Source organism: Acyrthosiphon pisum, chromosome A3 (genome assembly GCF_005508785.2).
Source record: "Acyrthosiphon pisum isolate AL4f chromosome A3, pea_aphid_22Mar2018_4r6ur, whole genome shotgun sequence".
Taxonomy (NCBI): domain Eukaryota; kingdom Metazoa; phylum Arthropoda; class Insecta; order Hemiptera; family Aphididae; genus Acyrthosiphon; species Acyrthosiphon pisum.
The window spans coordinates 20,087,254-20,100,791 of NC_042496.1; the positions used below are offsets into that span (position 1 = coordinate 20,087,254).

General features: G+C 27.9%; 1 protein-coding gene across 2 annotated transcripts in view; it reads right to left on the minus strand.

Moving 5' to 3' along the window:
- LOC100164199 (G-protein coupled receptor moody) overlaps nucleotides 1-13,538 on the minus strand; it is a 157,037-nt gene that overhangs the window by 28,607 nt on the left and 114,892 nt on the right. The window lies entirely within an intron of this gene.

Consider the following 13,538-nt stretch of genomic DNA (forward strand, 5'->3'; position numbering starts at 1 on the left):
TTAAAACTGTTTTCCAACTTAATAAACTATATATTTTACAAATCAAATAATACCCGTATTCATATGGGTCATTATTTATGAAATTTAAAATACACGAGATTGACTATTTATTTTATTAGAACGTACGTGGGATTACCCAAACTTTTTGAAAATATAACAATATGAGCTGGAAGAATCAAACGAATTACATTTTTTTTCTACTGAATATAATAGTTATAACAATATTTTTAATGCATTTTATTTTCTCAAAGCTAATCCATTTGCAGATTGTATACAGTAGTCTGTTTGGTTAACCTATGAATTTTTTGACAATATTTGAGTTTGACCCGTATCGTTAAAATATTTGGTGTTTTCGAATAATCAGGTGTTTAAATACAAGTTTAAAAGACTTGCAGTTTACACAATTTATATAATTAATATTTCGTAAGGTATTAACTATATAATATTTTTAACGATTTCCTTATTCGATGGCAATATAAATTACTATTGAATATACATTTTCAATACCTAAGATCTAACCTATACAAAAAAAATATTATCAAACCATTAAATAACATTATAGTGACGTAACTAGTTCATAATATAGTGTTCATACAACTAAAAACATATATTATTATTGTAAATTCGAAGTAGACGAGGTATTACGAATTCGTGAGCTATTAGTGTTAAATGATTCGATACGTTAAAGCGATCAGTTACATGACAGTAATTGATTAACCTGTAATCGGTGGTAAACGATGCGACCAACTCGGCAACTCGTCATTTATTAGTCGTCTTTACAGAGTGAACCGTTTTTATTTTCATGACATTATATAATGAAGGTATCACGGAATCTGATCATTCGCTTACGAGACAAGAAAAAAATATAATCGAATGGAAATCCGTGAGAAAGTATTTGCGGTGGAAGCCCGTCGAAATATCGGGTAAAAAGGGTAAAATTGTCATCGAGGGGGCAAAAGACACAAAAAAAAAACTGATCAGTTTCAAATACAACGTGTGAATTCATGGTGATTGTACCATTCGACGCCGTTAGACTAAATATTTTATTATATGGACAACATAGAAGTATGAAAAAAATATTTACAATTTCCAAATGTTTTTATTGTTATCTTTTAGTGATGAAAGTATAGCATCAGACCTCTGACCATTTAGTTTCAAGCGCGAGGTATAATAGTTGTTTTAATGATTTTTTTTAAATTACTACCTATGTGTTTATTATTATATAGGTATTAGAAATTATACAATTTTTTTCTATAATTATTGAAATACATATATAAGTAATTGTTTATAAATTTATCATTTTTTTTATTTGTTTTGTTAAATATATATAAAAATAAAATAAACGATAATTGTACATTTTTGTGATTGAAACGGCTATGTTGACTATAAGATAACATGATTAAATTGAGTGGGGAAAAGCCACAAAATAAATTCTAGCGTATTAAATAAAACTGGGTAACCCCACGCCGGTCACCAAAGGTTAATTATAATATAATTTAATTGAATTAAAAATGTTGCTTTTAACTGTTGAATGGTTTTAATAAATTGATTTAATATGACGTTAAGAATAAAATATTAAAAATAGGGAAAATGTATGTCCGGGAAACGTCACCGAAATTCTAGCCCCATCGATCAGGGATGGAATAATATTGTACAATATTGATATTTAGGGTGGCATCGGTTGTATACGCTTGCAAGGGTGTAAAAATACTAAACACAGCATTATGTGTGTACATACAATATAATATATATAGATATCGTATAGTACATAGCGAACGGACAGCCACTGTGGCATGGCGATAGTCTTACACTTCCGGCGCACAGGTGTTCCGCCATTTCCGGTTTCGAATTTCTGTGGGATCGGGCGGGAGATATACCGCGGTGACGTGGCGCGGGAAGAGTTGCGGCGAGCACGTGGCGCCGAACAAGGGTGGGGGAGGCGGCGGCGGTGGTTGCGTGTGTGGGGGCGTACTTGCCATGAAACGTTTCGGCGGGGGTGACGTGAGCAAACTTTCGCGTGCTACAATAAACGAACGACGACGGAGCGCCGCGTGCAGGCGCCGGTGAGACACGCGCATCGCAAATAACGGCGTCGGCTGCAACGAGACAATAATAATATACTCTGTACACATATCGAGTCTACCTGCTGCCTGCAAGCCGCCCGGGACCGAACATTTACCGTTATTATTATTATTGTCCCACCGTCATAATAATAATAATTGTACACGGCGGCGCGTGTATATTATTAATTAGTGCGTTATTCAATGCCGGTTTGTTATGTTTTTTGTTTTTTTTTTTGTTTTTTTTTATGTTTTAATTCGATGGTCACATTCGAGCACACTGCAATCGCGTAAAAGGCACGGTTTGTTCATTACGGCGTGGTGGCGTCGGCGTTTTATCGATGGCAATTACGCGCAATTATTATTATTATATACGATATCCGGGTTAAAATAGCATACCCATGTTATACTCGTATTATTATTGTATGTTCCAACTTTGTTTTTAGTCCACCGCGCGCACACACAAAATATTTTAATAAATTGAGCCCCATTTGATATTTTGGTATATTGTAAATGTTGTGACAGGTAAATCAGGGGCGACTTGTCTGGATATCAAAGGGGTGTTAGTTTCGGTCGGTCGGTCGGTTGGAAACATACGGCGTCTATTTCTACAATTTCGAACACGTGACGGCGTAGCGTTGTTATATATAAAGACAAAAAAAAAAATTACGAAAACAACTTTGTTCTATGTAGGTTCATTGTCCTGCAATGATAAGTTACCCAGAGAATAAAGATTCCCGAAATTCCAGAGTTTGCCGATTTGTTTGATTTGGAACGAGTTGAAGGAGAGAAATTACTTGCCACGAGTCCGTCCATGAAATACTTTTTCTAAAAATCTTATACGTATAGGAGGTATACTGTTTTTCACCGTGGCTACACTTAAAATACAAAAACTTTTGAACTTCGTTCTCTTGAACCGGATATTACTTGTGTTGCTTATATACTTGTTTGTTCCGAATACAATTTATTATATTTACATCAAATAGTCTACGACTCTACGTCATACTTTCTAACGTAATTTATAAAGATAAAATAAACAAGGTTGGTTGACTTAAGATTATAGATAGGTTTTTTGATTTAGGTACTACATTTATATTAATTAAAATACAAAGCCAAGGTATTATAATGAGAATATTATACTATTACGTTACATAATGTATCTAATATACATTTCAGCGCTAGTGGTCAGTGACTTATTAGTAAGATTAGAAAATAACACAATACAAAAATAATAAAATGTGTTACTTATATTTTTTTCTAAGTTGACCCATGTTGTTCTAAAGAGTAGCATACATTTGAATTGAAATCGTTTTTATTTTATTAAAGTTTATTTATTCTAATTTAATTATTTAAAAATGTACAATATGCAATGTAACTATGGTATTATAAATTCTAAAATTAGTTAAAAATGTAATTTTAAATTTATGATTAGTGATTACCCATATATCTATGCATTATAGTTTCATAAAATGTAAGTCTATACTATACTTTCCTAGAAGACGTTTAGACATAAATAGTTCTATATAGAAACATGTTTAATTTCAAGTAAATTATCTAGTTTAGATTTATTGTTTATGTGACAAATGAAGGAGACAATTATTTAAATTCTGATTAAATTCGTTTACATTTAGATACACTATATGTATATATATATATAAAACTTTGTGAAAAATAAAGAACCTATTTTCCAGTTCATTCGATATTGATCATTAAATATTCAGATGTTTACTATTTGTTTAATGAAGCAATTCTCTCTCCAACATTAACAGGGCATAGCTAAATTTAATTGTCTATGGTCTAGTTTTATTAGATAGAGAATAATGTGTATCATTATTCAGTCATGTTGTAAATTGTTTCTGTTATCCATTAATATTTCAAATTCAATATTAATATACTAATATTAAAGAATTTTGTATCTGACGTTAATAGAAACATAAATACAATATGTACACTGAAAACGCTTTGGAAAATTGTTTTCATTAAAAGATAATTGAAATTTTTATACTTAATTTATGAAACGGTTTGTTTATTGAGGTAGAATTAAACATTTTTTTCCCCAAAACGTGACTGAAATCTGAAATACTTATACTTGTTGAATACATAATAAAAATCTAACATTCTAATCCACGAATATAATATCAACACAATTTAATATGCATTTTTTACTATTTAAATTAATTTTATGAATCCACTTATACCGTTATTTTAAATGAAAAAAATTAAAATACGAAACATTTATAGTTCTACGTACAGAGAAAATGAATAGATATCACAATAGATTCTATTACAATTGGAGAAATACAAATATTTATGTAAAGTCATTAGGAAAAAGTGAAAAACTGGGAATTGTCATTATATTATGTACGATATACTACGGTGTATGGATATGAAGGAATATCGGTGCCTGAAGTAGAAAAGCGGTATCTCTCATTCGTGTTGTTAGAGATTCATTATATTTAACCATTTTATACGAAACGTTTAAATGTACACAAATTTCTACTAAAGATTAAACTAAACGATACTAAGTTTACCACACTTTTTGGACCTTTTATTTGTTGGTGGCCAATATTTTGAAAAGGTTACTGCTGTTTTTATCTGCAGTTTACGGATGGTTTTAATGTTGGAGTCAAGTATGTCCCTTTCCGTAGTCCACTCAAATTCAAAACATAATCGGAGTAACACTGTAATCCGTACATAGATTCTCTTCCAGAATCCATGGTTCCAGGCCCATTTATGGCATTTATATAAATATAACAATTAACTACGTCAAATCATAAAAGAAGACTTTCAAAATATTATACATTTATAGACTTAATTTTTTGCTACTTTATCTATATTTTATGATTCTCAATATTGTAAACACTAAATTTTGACAAATAAATCGTTATTTTATCCAGAGTATTGAGATGTTGGTGTAATACGATTTCAATGTCTTAAAACAATAATAATAGTTAATAATAATATAGGTATAACATTTATATATTATTACTATTGCTAATATATCTGCTAGAAACACTCGGGGCTGGAGTGATAAATTAAATTTACAGTGCAAATCGTGATTACTACTGTGAATAAAGCCGTTTTATATTATTTGCTGACAGACTATATTGTAAAGGATTAAAACTTGATGGGGCTAAAGTAGATTAAAACGTTTGTGGATATCTTAAATTTTAAATTGATTTTACAAATTTATTTTGACAATAGTGTACATTGTACAATGTACATATTAAATAAAGTCACTCATCGATTGATATTAAAAAGTAAAAACTATAATGTGTACTGAAGTCTGAAGGTGATGTACAATTTTATCTACCACCCAATCATACGGCTGAATAGCATAGTAGAAAATATTCCCTTTAAATTAATAAAAAAAATATGATAAAAGAAAACGAGTTTCAAGCATTTATGTAAAAACCTGTCGTAAATAAATATATTTTAAGTCATATGAGTAAAATATAGAAACACAAAATATATTTAGAAAAAATATAATTAATCAATTTGATATAATGGAATCCAATTAATTTACGAGCTTTTGTTATTCACCACGAGAGTAATTTATAGAACTTTTATATATGAAAACTTGTTATTTATTACCCTTATTTATCGAATCAAAACATCTGGAAGTGCCAATTTTAGAACTTCTTCGTCAAATTATTGCATTTGTATATAGATAGACATGTATATTATAATATATATATATATACTCAAATAACAATATTTTTTCAAATTTATGGTCGAAGACGTTTATTTGTTTACCCTATAATAGAACATCATTGGAATAAATAATACATTTAGCCAAATAATGGTCAGATAATGGTCAGGTCCATTGTTAAAAAATAGTTTTAATTGACCTTTAGCCATGACCTACTTTCAATGTTATTGTTGTGTTTATACATTGTTATTGCGTACGTATACTATGTAGAATAATATGATATGGTCAGTGGCGAGTATCAGGGATGATGTTAATAGGGAACAATCGCCTCAAGAATATCTTATGGGCGATGACGTTGTTATTGTTTGTTCGAATAAAAAATATATAACAATATTGAAATTCAATGTTATTGAATAATACACAATGACAATGGCGGCTAGTCACTAAAACACTGGTCAATATATTGAGAAATAGTGATTCGTAATTTTGTACTCCTTTTTTTTTTTTGAAGACTGATAATAGATTAATAAAGATAAAGATTATTTAATATAATATTAAGGAAATACATAATGTTTTTTTTTTCAATAATTTTTTTAATACCTGTGATTTATTATATTTATTTTTCTTAAATAAATAAAGGCTTAGGCTTAATTTATTTAAATTTAAAATACATTAAAATTAAAATTTTGAAAACTTTTTTGAAGTCAATGCTTGGTAATTTCAATATTTAGTTGTAATGGGTTCATGATAACATAAAATATAGATTTTTATGTTTAAATTTCACATGCGTACCTATTTAATCAGTAATTAGTAGTGAAAAAGTGATCAGTTTTTTTAAAATTAGATTTGCAGCTAAAAAACTAAAAAACTGTAGTAAAATGGAAATCAACATTAAAAAGGTGGGTAAGTGGATGTCGTTCTGCTGTACAGTAAGTTAAAAGTGGGTCAATGTAATGGATAGTAATAATATCATCGTATAAGAAAAATGATTATGAGCGAATAGGGTCAGTCAGCCTACCATGATGATGTTAAGGTGACTAAAGTAATTTGTATATAATCTATTTACGTGGAACCTTGATTAAAATGTTCAATCCTTAGCTATAAAAAATGAACATTTTATAAATTTTTAACTACAAAATAATTATTAAATTTTAAATTTGATAAATGTTGTCAAAATTCGAACTTAAAATGCTTTTTTACCCAACAAATGTATTGATATTTATAGAAAAAAGGCTAAAAAAATTGAAAACTGACAATGTCCGTAAACAGCTCAAAAAGAGTCAAATTATTTTCAAAATTGTATCATGTATAGAAATTGTTAATATAAACATTCAGTGAAATTTTCAAGTATCTACAGTCATTCGTTTTTTAATTACAATAAAATAAGAAAATCGTTACATGAGAAATCGATTGAATATCAAATGTTGTAAAAATATGAATATTTTACGCTCATAAAAATTTAATTTAATTTCTTGTAGACATTTTTTTTTGGAAAAAGGTAGACATAATTATAAGGAATCTTGTATTATATTTTCAAATCTTAGATTTAAAAAGATAATTTTCAAATTTTAGTAATTTTTACGTATTTTGTCAATATTTTAACTTTAGATGCTTATAAAAAAAATTGTTAGTATGGATTTTTAATTTTTTTAATTTGTCTTTGAAACAATATACTAGGAGCCTTCTACTAAATTTCCTAGCTTTTTTAACCAACAAATAAAATTGTATTGATATTTATAGAAAAAATAACTAAAAAAAATAGAAACTGAATATGTCCGTAAAGAAATCAAAATAAGTCAAAATATTTGGAAAATGTTGTGGTGTATATAAAATGCTAATATAAACATTCAGTCAACATTTTATGAACCTACGGTCATGTGTTTTAGAGTTGCACCAAAAACCAAAATAGATTTTCTCGGAAACAAATTTTGCATACAAATTCCCGTTGTTCCTTAATTTTTCTTTTGTTTTTCACGGCGCTTTTGTAAACTATTGAGAATTTTCAGTGAAATTTTTACGTATCTACAGTTATTCGTTTTTGAATTACAACAAAATAAGAAAATCGCTTTTACTTTTTAGCCCCCCAAAGTACCAACTACATTAATTTTCCTATCAGAATAGATACCGTTGAAGGAAATCCAAGCATTTTTACTGTCTTAAAAGGTGTGACAGACACAAAAATAAAAAAAAAATAAAAAAACACACATCATTGTAAAATCAATACATTCATCGCTCTGCTCAGAATTTAAAATGTAAAATTAAATTGAGAAAGAAGAAAAGTATATTTTCAATATTTATTTATAGTTTGAGTTTTGAAATTTATATTATATTATCCACCCTGAGAAATAGTAAAACCACTTTTAATATTATAACTAGTTATTTCATTTTGAGAAATTAGAATTTAATACATATTTGATAAGAGTTGATCTTGTATTTTTTAAAAACCAAGTATAGGTGGGTACTCAAAAAGTTTAGAAACGTGTTAAGGAGTAGAAACAAGTCTTACATTTTATTCTTCAAAATATAGGGTCAGAGTTACAGTTATACGTTTGGGAAAATACCCCCAGCTAATAACATCCAATAAACGTCAGAAAAGGAACCAAAAACTAGGGGAAACTATCGATTTTAAATTATAAATAAAATCATCTGAAAACTCATCAGGACCAGCCAATGGATTTAACTACCGTATCACAGAGATTTATCGTTAGGTGTTGTGGCGTCTAATTAATGTAACATAATGTATACCAACTACCGCACACCAGGAGTAAATAGTTAATAAGACTAATGCATGATTGTACAAATGTTAACTAGGTATACATATAATCAAACTTTAATTTGTTACTTTCTTCATCTCACCTCCCGGTAATTTGCCTAGAAGACTCAAAAGACAGTCAGTGGCATACAGACCTATTGAGATAAAAAAAAAAAAATTATAAACACACAATAATACTAGGCATGCCGAGTGTTTGGTGCCTGTCTTTGGTGCTTACCTTTTGTAATTTACCAATTTAATGATAAAATGTATTTATTATACTTGTAACTGTATAGATTTTAAATCGATAAAAAAAATTTGTCATTGAATTAATCATTTTTTTGCACCAATACTGGCCCATATGATTTTATTTTTGTATTTTTTTGTCGATAATTTTTTTTTTAAATTAGCACAACCATATAGTAAATTACTAAGAATAAAACATGTTTATAAAATCACTGAATATAAATTAAAAGAAAAGACACGTGAATTATTGGAAAACCAATATATTCTTCACTCCACCCAGAATCTAAATAAATAATAATAAATACCAACGGCTTTTGGAATAAAGCCTGTTAATAAGTGCATCTTGATAAAATAACTTGTGTTTAATTTTTAGGCAAAAATAAATGACATACAGTTTAATAATGTATCATATATTTTCATAAAAAAAGGAAATTAAAGGATCAACATATTAATATAAATTGTTGATTTGATTGAAATTCTTGTAGTCATTTTCAGATATGAAATTGTAGGTAGGTAATACGCAAATTCCATTTAAATAAACGTTCAAAACTAATTTGTTCTTTTATTTTTGCAACGTTAAAAAATAAAATAAAATTTGTTGAAAGAAGATACGTTTATATTAGGTACCTATACATAACAATAAAAAAAAATTACATTGCTGCAAAGAGCTCTTGCATTAGGCATACCTATATTTGAATTACGCCAAAAATGATGGTACAACTTCATTGAATTATTTATAGGTACCTACGTATCATATTGAACCATGTGGGTAAACGACAAATTAACTTAATATAGACAGTGAAATTCCATTTGAAACAATCAAACTTGGATGAAAATAAAATATATCGTCTCAAAATTCGTACTAAACGTAAACAATCCATCACTTTTTTAATGGTTTGGCATAATAAGACAATTTCAATACACGCAACACACTCGAATACACGACACAGCTGCGTTCAAACCCCCAGAGAAACAGTGTTAGATTGGAAATGGTGAAATATCGCAGGTAATATAAATAAAAACACACCGCACCAATACAACATTGTTAGATTATATTACGATGCCACATTGCCACAGTAAAAATGCTATTCCACGCATTATAACCATCACCTATAAGCGCATTATTATTCACAAAAAAAAAAAAAACAATTACTGAATATTTGTGAAATAAAAACCATAAACGAGAAAAGATCGGCATTGAAAATTGTATTTTATTTTGAATAACCAGATAATATTATTTTACCTTGACATATTTTAATGGTACATACAAAAATACAAGAGTATAAAGAAGAGCATTATTGATAAACTTTCCGAATACAAAAAAAAATATTTATAAGTAGTATTTTTAGTTTTTTAAAGAATTCAAATAATGTATAGGTACTTTTACGTTTTAATGATTAATAAAGTAGGTATAATAGTTATACTTGTATGATAATAGGGGGATATGTATGTTAGTAAAAAAATTGAATATTAATGAGGGCACTTATTACAATATTGTTAAGACTTTAAATAATATAGGTTTGATATAAATTTATTAAATGTTATACTTTTCTTGAAATGTTAAGAAAATAGTGAATATTTTTATTGTGTTATAGTTTTAGTTTTAATTCTTTCAGTATTTTAATAATTATTAAAATTTAGATTAGTGTTTGCATTAAATCAGAAACTGAAATTAAATACTATATGAGTTTTATATTATGCCAAACACGATCCACTGGATAAATTTAAATTTTAATTTTAATGGATGAATAATTTTTTTTTTAGATGAAAGTGTGAAACTTATTTTTAGTCAATAGTCATTAGACACTTTAAAAATAACGATTTATAAGTGAAAGTTAGTTATTTTATATTATAATAAATTAATAATATTATGTATAAATAAACAGATTGTTACCATATGTAGTTAGTATAGTTTACTATTTAATTTTTCACTATATTTATAACAATTCACTTTGGCTCGTTTTATTTTCAAACTATTATTTTTAATTTATAAAGCTTTTGAGGATTATAAAATAAATAATAAATATATGTGGGATAAAAAAAAAATTGTTTATATATAATAATAAATTATAATACGTATAGATAATGAAACAATTCAATTAAAATGTGTCAATTTTTTTGAATACTCTTAGATACCCATAGTTCATTTGTTGGTCGAGGCAAATGAAACGGATATTATATAAATGAAAATATAATATCTATTAGAAGTGATTAATTGCCAGTCTAGAAATATCTTTATTCTTTTTACGTTACTACATATAATAATACAAACTTCGCCTTTCGGTATGTCGACGGACGTCGAAAAGGTATACAAGACCGTATTTCCGTCCAAATAATATGACGTCCAACCAGGCGGTCGTTAATCATGCTGATTAATAAATTGGCGCTTCCCGTAATTGACAGACCACTGGATGGGGTATCCATTCTTTTGCACCAAAGGTGTGCGAAATATTATGCTCGTTAAATAAATTTATTTTTTTTACGTCGTCGTAAATGTTGGCGGTGGTGGTAGTGACCGTCGCGTCGTCGGGTCTTTTTCAGTTTGTAAAATAATAGGTATCTAATAATAGAAATACATAATATATACCATCCTCATCAAATGTATACTACTTATGTGGAAAAAAAAACGTTGTTAGGTATTGAAGCTTTATATTATCTGCGGAAATATTTTTTTTTTTTTTTTTTATCTAAACCGAGAATTATTTGCTGTGGTGAAAATAATAATATTATTGTGATTGGGATGTAGGTAGGTTATCGTAAATAATAACTAAGAAAAGAAAACATAGTCTTGAATTATTCATTGTGGACGAATGTCGTACTTGGAGATATTCATAATTTTCTACGGTATAGAATAAAAATCTAAAATCTGTTCTAGTCAAGTTAGAGAAAACATTGTTTTTCGGAAACTTAATTTTAAATTTCTTAAAGAATAAACGAATGCAACTTTGATATTTTTTTTAAAATTTATTTTTAAGTGTTTTAATTTTACGATTGATAAGAAAATTTAGAGTGGGGAAGTATATAGAGATAAAATTTTAACTAGTTTGTCCAAATAAAATTAATACATTTTAAACGCGTACAATTTAAATTATATTTGTAAGTTAATAGGTAATAATTTTACGGACAGTTAACAAACGTATAAACAATAGATGCAATTATTTTCAATGATAAATTTGTTTATTAATATAACAATTAGCAACTAACACTAACTGTTGGCTATATGATTAATAGACTATAAGATATTTTATTTATTTAAAATATTAATATAAAGTAACAGATTACTCAGTATTGGACGTCTGGACCTTATATACTCGCCCACTAATATAAATCATGTAGAGGTCTGTGTTATCTCAAATTTTTAATTTAATGACTATTTTGAAGTAGGTACCTAGGTATTTTAAAATAATTTTGAATAATAATTATTATTAATCGAATGACCTAAAAGCAATATTAATTAGTAATATTAAGTGGTAAATTTGATGAATTTGGTTTTTAAAATATTATGGTGTACAAAAAAAAAAAATGTATTTATGTCTTAATGGTGTCATAATCATAAAATAGCCAGCGTGAGATATGCTTTTTGAATAGTGGAAATCGCATGTTGGCTAAATATGTAAGCATTATATTGAATAACTGGGTCCCTACGAATTCGAAAACTTTTCTACAGGCAGTTTTATTAGGCCATACCACAGATATATATATATATAATCAGAGGTGAATAGGCCTATAGGGAAAAAGGGTTTTTCCCTGCAGGCCCCCATCTGTTTATGTTGAGGAGCCCACTCTGGTCTAAATATTGTTTTTTTGCAAAATAAAATATTCACAAAATAGGAATAGATTAAATTTAAAACTATTCATTTTTATACAAATTATTATTATTACTTACTGTTATTTTTAACAGTATAATAATAAAATGATAAGTTAAGAATTTGCTTATGGATCTTTAACATAGTATTTTACATTTTTATCTTTAATCGAAGACTGAAATATCCTCGTATGTTTCCCTAACCCCCCCCCCTCCAATATTGTGTTTTTGTAAATTTTTTTGACCGATATTTAGTACGGAATTTATACGAATTTATACGACCTTACGCGAATTTTTTCAAAAATCCCTCACAACCGAAAAAAAGTATTTTCCTCATATGCCATTTCCCCAGCTCCCTACCAAACTAAAAATACGTTTTCGCACTAAAAATTTTATTTGTAGGTAAATATGTTAGATTGAATGTCTAATGCGAGCGAAGCGACCAAATTTTTTTTCAGTTGGGGGGCCCCTTTAAATATTTCCCTGTAACATAAATATTACCTATCCACCCTTGTATATAATAACTAGATATCCGACTTCTTCTTATCAATGTCGCTGGCAGACTTTTACAACTTGGGCAACGTTTACTAATCGTTAGAAAGGTAATATGATAATAAACAACAACATTTCATATCAAACAAGCCCGTTGCCAATTAAAACGATCAGAATTTGTGAACATTGCCAAAGTGACAAATGGCGTTGGGCATCATAATTCAATAATGTTGTTGTATATGGAGTCAGGTATCTAGTTATTATATACAAATCTGTGGGCCATACAGATGAATAATTGTTTAATACATCGTTCACTCCATGGATCAAATAGAACAATAAGTTATGGTTTTTAAGATATATGGTAGGTATTTGTTTTAAAGTATAAGTTTTTTTTTATTTTCAAGACATTAAACCTTTCAAACTATTTTTTGGTCGTATATTTTGTATCTTTTTTACACATGATTCTGATGTACTCGCTTATTTTGGCAAATTTGAACCGCGTCCCACCCCAATCATACCATGTATAATTAA